Source organism: Nicotiana attenuata, chromosome 5 (genome assembly GCF_001879085.1).
Source record: "Nicotiana attenuata strain UT chromosome 5, NIATTr2, whole genome shotgun sequence".
Lineage (NCBI taxonomy): Eukaryota > Viridiplantae > Streptophyta > Magnoliopsida > Solanales > Solanaceae > Nicotiana > Nicotiana attenuata.
In genome coordinates, this window is record NC_031993.1 from 53,188,022 (window position 1) to 53,197,202 (window position 9,181).

Below are 9,181 nucleotides of genomic sequence, written 5' to 3' on the forward strand. Positions count from 1 at the left end.
TGATCATTAGCAGGTTGCACTACTACCATTTTCTTGGAGATTTTGAGGTAGCAACTAATTCCGTACGCAGGTCTTGAAGTCTCTTATCCCCTTGTTTACGTTATTATTGTTCTATCTTTGAGACAGTTATGTATTTTGGATCAAACTCTGTACATATTTAAGATTATGTTGACCTCATGTACTCAGTGACACCAGATCGTGGAATGGTTGTAGTTTCGTTATTGCTGTTGGTTTTCGTTATTTATTATCAACTCGCTGTTGAGACCAGTTAATTTTGTCATTTGAGTTTATTGTTGTAATTTAAATATTGGCTTGCCTAGAAAGTAGTGTTAGGCGTCATCATGACTTTGGTGAGATTTGGATCATGACAATTTCGTATTAGAGCACTAAGTTTCTTAGGTCTCACAAGTCATGAGCAAGTCTAATAAAGTCTTGCAGATTTGCAGGGAGACGTTTGTACTTATCTTCGAGAGGCTACAAGGCTATTAGGAAACTTCACTTTCTTTCATTCTTTGTCGTGCGAATTTGATTATTCTTAGTTTAAATCGTGATTTTCTATTCTCTTACAGATGGTAAGTACTCGATCATCAGATGCATCAGATCAATCACTAGTACCCCAGGCTAGGGCCGTGAGAGGCGGAAGACGGGTCTAAGGTGAGGGAATTGCATACGCCACAACTAGAGCCCCTCCTCGTGCGGCTACCGTTGAGCCACCAATAGCTCCTGTTGAGGAGCAAGTGCATGACTATGTGGAGTTAGAGGCACCAGTTCAGGTTTCCTAGGGCTTATTCGTTTTGCTATCTACTCAGGATGCTTTGATCCGGCATAGTTTTCCTGTTTGAGAGTTTGGCTTAGGCCGAGGAATTTCCTACTGTTCCAGCTACTTCCCAGGTAGGGGTGGAGCACAGACTCCAGCTACCCATACAGTAGAGCAGGTGGCCCGTGGTTATCAAACTCCTGCGGTGTTGCTGGTTGGGAAGTTCAGCCTATTATTGCCGCGCATCTTGAGGATAGGCCCGCGATGTTAGCAGAAGATTTGAAGAGGTTAGACAAGTTCACCAAGTTGCATCCTCCTTACTTCAGTGGTATGCCTTCATAGGATGCTCAGGGATTCTTGGATCGTTGTCGTGAGATTCTGTGCAACTTGGGACTAGCTGAGTCTAATGGAGTTGACTTCACCGCCATTCAGATGTTGGGTAAAAGATTGGGATTTCGGGACATAGCTGATTTTACACCAATTTTGAGACCTAGACTCCATAGATGCAATTTTTGGAGATCAATTTCTTCCCAACTTCATAGGTTAGTATCTTTAACTTGTTTATTTGTTCAATTCCCATTAATTTTTCATGAATTTCACTATCAAATTTATGAATTCATAGAGTGAAAATTGGGTTTGGGTAGAGATTAGGAATATTGTAAAAATGAGATTTAGACCTCAAATTGAGGTCGGGTCTCGAAATAAATCACATATTTGGACTCGGGGGTGAATGAATAATCGCGATTTGGTCTTAATTTTGAATTTCGACCACGTGGGCTCAAGTTGACGTTTTGTTGACTTTTCCAGTATTGTTAAGACCGGACCTTTTTCATTTGAGGGTAGTTTCTAAAGCTTATTTTGACTTGTTTGAATAATAATTGACTATATTCGGGTGGTTTAGAGGCTTGTTCTAAAGAGAAAGCCGTGTTGGATTGTTGATCTTGTTTTGAAAGGAGTTATGTGTCTTGGTTAACCTTGATTGAGGGAATTAGGATGTAACTGAGTCTAAATGCTACATGATTTGTGTGTCGGGGGCTGGCATACATAAAGGGTGACAAGTGTATATGCGTTGGCCATGGGATAAGCATGCGGGTATAAATAGCCTTATTTGTTCCATGATACTTTGTGTATTATGTCTACCATGCTTTACATAGATCGTGAAACTCTTTGATTTATAGAATTCATGTTATTTCCTATGTTGAGCTTATTAAGATATTGGGCGTTGACATCGTTAAATTATTGTTTGGTTGTTGGTACAAAAGTGTTGGTGAATTCTCATATGGAGCGTTATGTTCAAATACTATCTTTGATATTGTTTATGCTTCCCACCTGGCTTGGTAATTAGTTATATGTGATACTTGGTGAGGAAGAGTGAAATGTACGAAGGGTGCTGTCGTGCTTGTAACAAAGAGAGTGATTATGCAGGAAGGGTGCTTCCGTGCATCGTTCATATATCAATATCATTGCATGATGGATGTTACCATGCTTGATAGAAAGTGAGGATATGCACAAAGGTTGCTGCCGTGGTTGTTATTATATCATATTACGAGGAAGAGAGTAAAATCACGAAGGGTGATGCCATGTTGTTTGTTGATTTTGTTGTTCTTTATTTTACTATTCGGATTGAAGACTTGGCTTTGTGGCATCGTAATTGGCCTTTGAAAGGTTGTTAAGCAATGTTGTAAAAGCATGAGTTATGGTTTACTCAGTAACACCTTCCTTTACTTTCCAATTTTATGTCCCTTTACTGATGTACTTATTATCTCTCTCACATCTTATTATCCTATTATTATACGTGACACTTTACTTGACATCTCGTTATCTCTTGATATTTAACTTCCTACTGTTCAGAGAGATTGGCTCAGACTTACATTAGGGAGATTATTTGCCTGCACTATGTGCCCATATCTATCATTTCAGACCGTGGCACACAGTTTACTTCACACTTTTCAAGAGTTTTATTGAGTTTAGGCACGTAGGTTAAGTTGAGTACTGCATTTCACCCTTAGACAGACGGACATGCCGAGCAGACCATTCAGATTTTGGAGGATGTGTTGAGGGCATGCACTATTAATTTCGGAGATTAGCTGGACCAGTTTCTACCTCTAGCAGAGTTTTCCTAAAACAACAACTATCAGTCGAATGTCCAGATGGCTCCGTATAAGGCCTTATATGGTAGACACTGTTGTTCTCTGGTTGGTTAGTTTGAGCTTTGTGAGGCTAGATTGTTGGGCACACATTTAGTTTATCATGCTTTGGAGAAGGTGAAATTGATTCTGGAGCGACTTTGTATAGCACATTCCAAGCAAAAAAGTTATGATGATAGGAAGGTTTGTGATGTGTCTTACATGGAGGGTGAGAACGTCCTTCTCCAAGTTTCACTTATGAAAGGCATGCTGTAATTTGAGAAGAAAGGAAAGTTGAGTCCAAGGTTCATTAGTTCGTTAGTGATCTTGGAGAGAGTTGGGGAGATATCCTATAGGCTTGCATTGCCTCCTAGCCTAGTAGGGGTACGTCCATTATTTCACATTTCTATGCTTCGGAAGTACCATGAGGATAGGTGTTACATCCCATATTTCACACGTAAGAGTACGTCTTAAGTCAATTGATGTAAGCTCAGAAATGAGATCATCTTTGAAAGTAGATAAAGTAAGTTAATCATATTACCATAAATGTTACAAATATTTAAGGTCATGAATACCAAGTACCGAGATGGTTGGAAGGCTTAGAAGCTAAACGAATTGAAGAAAATAAGTTTCGTCGAAAGTGGACAAGTTGGAAATTTTATAACATGTACTTTTGAGGTGAGATTAGGGTTCTTAAAATTATAAGGAGATTATGTTATGAGTTATTCTATTCGTATGATAGACGTGCGTTATGTTTTGAAGTCAAGCGAGTTGTGGAACAAAAGTTGGAAAAGGTCATCACAAGTTATATTCATAAATGTGTTGAAACTTAGGCCAAATGTAGCTAAGTTTTTCTCCCAATATACTTGGAATTAGGGGATTATATACCTACCAAATTTAAGATCTACGCGTCTAGTTTCTAACGCATTAAACCATTCATCGATACGACATAGGAGTAGAGAGATATTTGCAGTTTCGCGAGACTACGCAGACTGCATTGGTGACAAGTAGGTGTGTCACTAAAGCTTTTTGAGAAATACATTTCGTGTGTTATCTGAGGTCTTTTGGGACATATTATACACCAAATTGAAGGTCTTGAAATGTAGTTTCTAACTCTCTTAACTGTTCTCTCATACGACATCCGAATAAAAAGATATAAGCATCGGAAGAAGGGCCAATGCTAGGGTGCCAAGCTAGCACCTCTTAGACTTTTCAAAAGTTGATATATATAGGGTTTTAAATCGTCTTTCTCCTCATTTTTCATATAACACGACCAGAGAACCCCCAAAAACCTACCCTTAAGCTCTCTACAAGGGTTCCAAAGAAGATTAACATCCCGGGTACGAAATCAAGAAGCGATAACATTAGAACGATCCCTACGATGTAAGCATCGCTATGTCGCCTCTCTTTTTCTTTGTAGTTTGAGTTTTGGAAGGTACTTCATAGTTAAAAAAATGCCTACTTTCGATATTTAAGCTTTTAAATTTCAAGCTAGGTTGATAAGTTCGTTTTCTAATAGTTAGAACTCACGGGACGGTGATCGGAAGCCGTGAGTTCGATTTATTTCACTTTTAGTGGACTATTTTGTAGTCTACTTGTAAGGCCCGTAAAATCTTTCCTAAAAGTCGGGGTTTCGTGGTGCTGGAGTAGGCGTAGGTGTTAATAATAGTAGAAATTTGGAGTTCAAAGAAGATGATTGCGTATTCTTGAAGGTTTCCCCCATGAAGGGTATAATGCGGTTTGGGAAGAAAGGGAATTTGAGTTTGAGGTATGTCGGGCCGTACAGAATCCTTCAGAGGATTGGTCAGGTGGCGTACAAGCTTGAGTTACCACCTGAGATGTCATTAGTGCACCAGGTTCCATGTGTCTATGTTGAAGAAGGTAGTTAGAGATCTGACGACTATTATGCCAGTTGAGACTATAGAGGTTAATGAAGAACTATCATATGAACAAATTTCAGTTGCCATTCTTGATAGGCAAGTCCGAAAGTTGAGGAATAAAGAAATTGCCTCCGTGAAGGTGTTATGGAGAAACCAGCAGGTTGAAAAAGCTACTTGGGAGGCCGAGGAAGAAATGAAAAAGAAGTACCCTCATTTGTTTGAATAGCTATGTAATAGTTTCTATGCAGTTACTTCCTATGAATTTGGTATCACTTGTTCAGTTGATGTAAAGGCATTCCTTTTGGTTATATTTTGCTTATGAGGCCACAGTTGGTGTTTTTATGAGTTATATTATGTCATTAGATTATCCATATGTTTTTAGGATGTGTTTCTGGTGCTCTCTGACAGGTCGATAGGCCCAGTTACAGGGAAACTCTGCCGAAATTTTTGGAAATTTAGGGAGTTAGTCAAATTTGGGACTGCGGGTGTGTGGTATGGAAACTGAGTTGCATAAGATACTAATAGTGAACCTTGATCCTCATTAGAAGATGAATGATCTTCAGTGGGGGAGGATGTAAGGCCCCGTAAAATCATTCCTAAAAGCAGGGGTTTCGTGGTGCCGGGGTAGGCGTAGGTGTTAATAATAGTAGAAATTCACCGTGGCCAGCTTGCTCGCCGTGGTTTGGACTTTTTGGATTGAACAGTGCATTGGGGAGTTGAAGGAATACATTTGGCATTTCTGCGGCTCATTATGCAGCCGCATAATCACTCTGCGGGCCGCAGAATGGCCGCAGAGTAAGGCAATCTTTTGGGCCATGTTTTATGTCATTTTTGTGGCCCATTATGCGACCGCAGAACCATTTTGCGGGCTGCACTATGATCGCATACCCAACCTTGAAATTTTTCAGATGGTGGTTCTGCGGCGCATTATGCGACCGCAGAACAGGTTTGCGGACCATAGACTGGTCGTAGACTGAAGCAAAAAATGTCAGCTCCGGAGGGATGATTATGCAGCCCACTTTGCATACCGCAGAAGCATTATGCGGTCGCATATGCGATCGCAGATCTGTGTCGGGGCTCTTATTTTGCTAATTTTTAAACTCGACCCGATTTCGTTAAAACATATGCCATAGTCCATTTTGAGCATGTTTCTGATACTTTTAGAATGAGAAAGAGTTCTTAGAGTGGGGAACTAACCTTCAACCTATTATCCAACAATTCTTGCTCGGTTCTTGAAGATTAACAAGAAAAGTCCTCATCCTAAAGGTAAAAATCTATGCCCGAGCTCTTAATATTGAAATTCTACTAAACGGGGAATAATTAGAAAGACAATTCTTGGGTGTGGGGGTTGTTATCTTGGGCATGTGTTATCAAAGAATGTGAGAGAGTTGTGAGATAAAGATGGTAGAGAATGGGTTAAGGAATGATGGAATCTTTCACAAAAGAGCCTTAAAAATATTAATGCACACCTAGTGTTTGATAATGTGCTCAAATGAGGTAGAATTATGATCATCTTCCTAATTTTGGTCCAACCTGTTATATTTCTAAAATAGATCGACGTTGATAAGAATTCTTGAATGTTTAAAAGATTAAAGGAAGATCAATCGAGGTATGTTGGCTAAACCCCTCCTCTTAGAATTGAATCCTATGGTATTCATGTAATCGATGTAAGTCACAAATTGATCGTTATTGAAATTGCTATTCTGAATGTAGTTGCGTTGAAAAATATATGTGCAATATGTATTCCAATGCTTTCATCATGTTGTCTTATTATTTGAGGATGTGTTCAAAACATGGAATATGTGCTTAAAATGCATAGACTTCAAGTCAAATTCGAATAAAGATTGTTATGTCAAATTGTGTGAAAGGTCTCTATGTGCCTTGCTGTCACGACCCGGATTTTCCACCATCAGAGTCGTGATGGCGCCTACTCGTGGTAGCTAGGCAAGCCAACTTAATTACCTTTTCATTACTAAACAGTTAATTTAACAGTTTATAACATCAATATAAAACATGGAGTCTAATAAGAACAATAGCGGAAGTCTGTCTTAAAATGGTGAATTTAAAACGCGGAATAGTCAAAAACAACCTCTACCCAAGATTTGGTGTCACATTACTCACGAACCACTAAGGATAAACTAAATACAAACGTCTGAAAGAAATATAACAGCTGTCTGTCTCGAAACAAGGAGGCAACAGTCTAAAAGAAAACAATGAGAAGAGACGCCGGGCCTGCGGACGCCTGCAAGGCTACCTCAGTCTCGTGAATATGAATCGCCTGCTTCCGAACTACTGCTGCTGCTGTTCCTCAAAACCTGGACCTGTGCAAAAATGCACAGAAGTGTAGCATCAGCACAACCGACCCCATGTGCTGGTAAGTGTCTAGCCTAACCCCGGCGAAGTAGTGACGAGGCTAGACCGGACACCACATAAACCTGTGCAGTCATAAATATACAGCGGAAATCGAATACAAGGCAATTAACAACATGGGAGGGGAAACATGCGATGGGGAGATACAATATTAACAGTAATCCAGAGTAACCAACTAAACAGCTTAGATCCACAATGAATAAGGAATCAATACTCAGATATAAACACATGGCATCAATAACTGTTGCGGCGTGCAACCCGCTCCATAATTACCATTTGTTGCGGCGTGCAACCCGCTCCACAATACCACTGTTGCGGCGTGCAACCCGACCCATATCATTTATCATGTATCATTGTTGCGGCGCGCAACCCGATCCTCACATGTTATTGTTGCGGCGTGCAACCCGATCCTCAATATCATTGTTGCGGCGCGCAACCCGATCCTCAATATCATTGTTGCGGCGCGCAACCCGATCCTCAATATCATTGTCGCGGCGCGCAACCCGATCCTCACATTTTATTGTTGCGGCGTGCAACCCGATCCCCAATATCATTGTTGCGGCGCGCAACCCGATCCTCAATATCATTTCACAGTCCGACTCCCCAAACAACAAGTCACAATTAAGGGGCATAAAAATAAGCAAATATTTGACAAACATCCCGGCAAGGGAAAGAATCCAACAAGTTCAACCAAACGTCCCGGCAAGGGAATAATCAACAACGCTTTCTCTTTCTTACTTATCTCACGATATCACTGGAGCCCAAACTCCAAGAAATTTCTTATCTCATATTCCGTTACAAACAACAATATAACGACTTCCCAGTAAGGGAACAAAACATCCTCTCAAATATTCCGGCAAGGGGATTACTATAACCACATTAGTTCCAACATCTAACCACCGCAGCTATACCCAACCTATTACCACACTTAACCATCTCAGCTATATCTAACCGATTACCTCACCTAACCACCCCATTGATAGCTAGCCTATTACGTTACTTAACCATCTCAGCTATAACTATAGTCATCCTACGATACAAGGAAACATTAACCTAAGCGACCCTAGTATCTGTCAAGAACACAATGTGGAGGAATCACAATCAACAATAGCCCGTCAAGGGGGCAACATAATGATCTCTTCTCTTCACAACTCGAGTAAAGGCTCTAGAGGTTCAATTATCACTTGTACTGTCACAATTCGTTCTACAACTGGAGCCGACGCTCCTCAATGAAACAAGTCATTTCACATACTTTCAATATTCGTATCACAATTCGAGCCTATGCTCCAAGGAAATCAAATGATCATATTACCGTACACATGTTATTCACAACATATAGAAATACTCCAATAAACATGGAATTCACAATCAGTTCATGATAATCACATTATAAGGACTCACGGTCATGCTAGACACCAATGTATAGATACTCGTCACCATGCCTATACATCGTACTCGATCACATAGCAATTAGCAACAAGACTCAACTCCTATTCCCTCAAGCTAGGGTTAAACCAAACACTTACCTCGGTCCCAAGAATAGCAATCAACCTTCAAAGACCGCCTTTCCTCTACAATCCGACTCCGAAACAGTGATATCTAGGCATGATTAATTTAATAATATCAATAAAGACTCAAGGGCAACATCCATAGCCTAGATATGAATTTTCTAGCATTCTTCCAAAAATACCAAAATTAGACACCGGGCCCACATGGTCCAAACTCTAGGCTCGGACCAAAACCCGATCACCCATAACCCCACGAGTGCAAATATATAATTTGTTTTAAGATTCGACCCCAAATTGAGGTTGAATCATCCAAAATTCTCAAAACCCTAACTCTACACAAAACCCATAATTTCTACTTTGATTTCATGATATAGGGCTAGGATTTCAGTAATTAATGAAGGAAATTGAAGAAAACAAGTTAGATAATACTTACCCAAGAATATTTGGTGAAGAATCGCTCTACAAGTCGCCTAGGGGCTGTGGAGAAGAAGAGCTCGTGTATTTTTGTGATAGAACCCGTAGCTACTGTTTCTGTTTTTT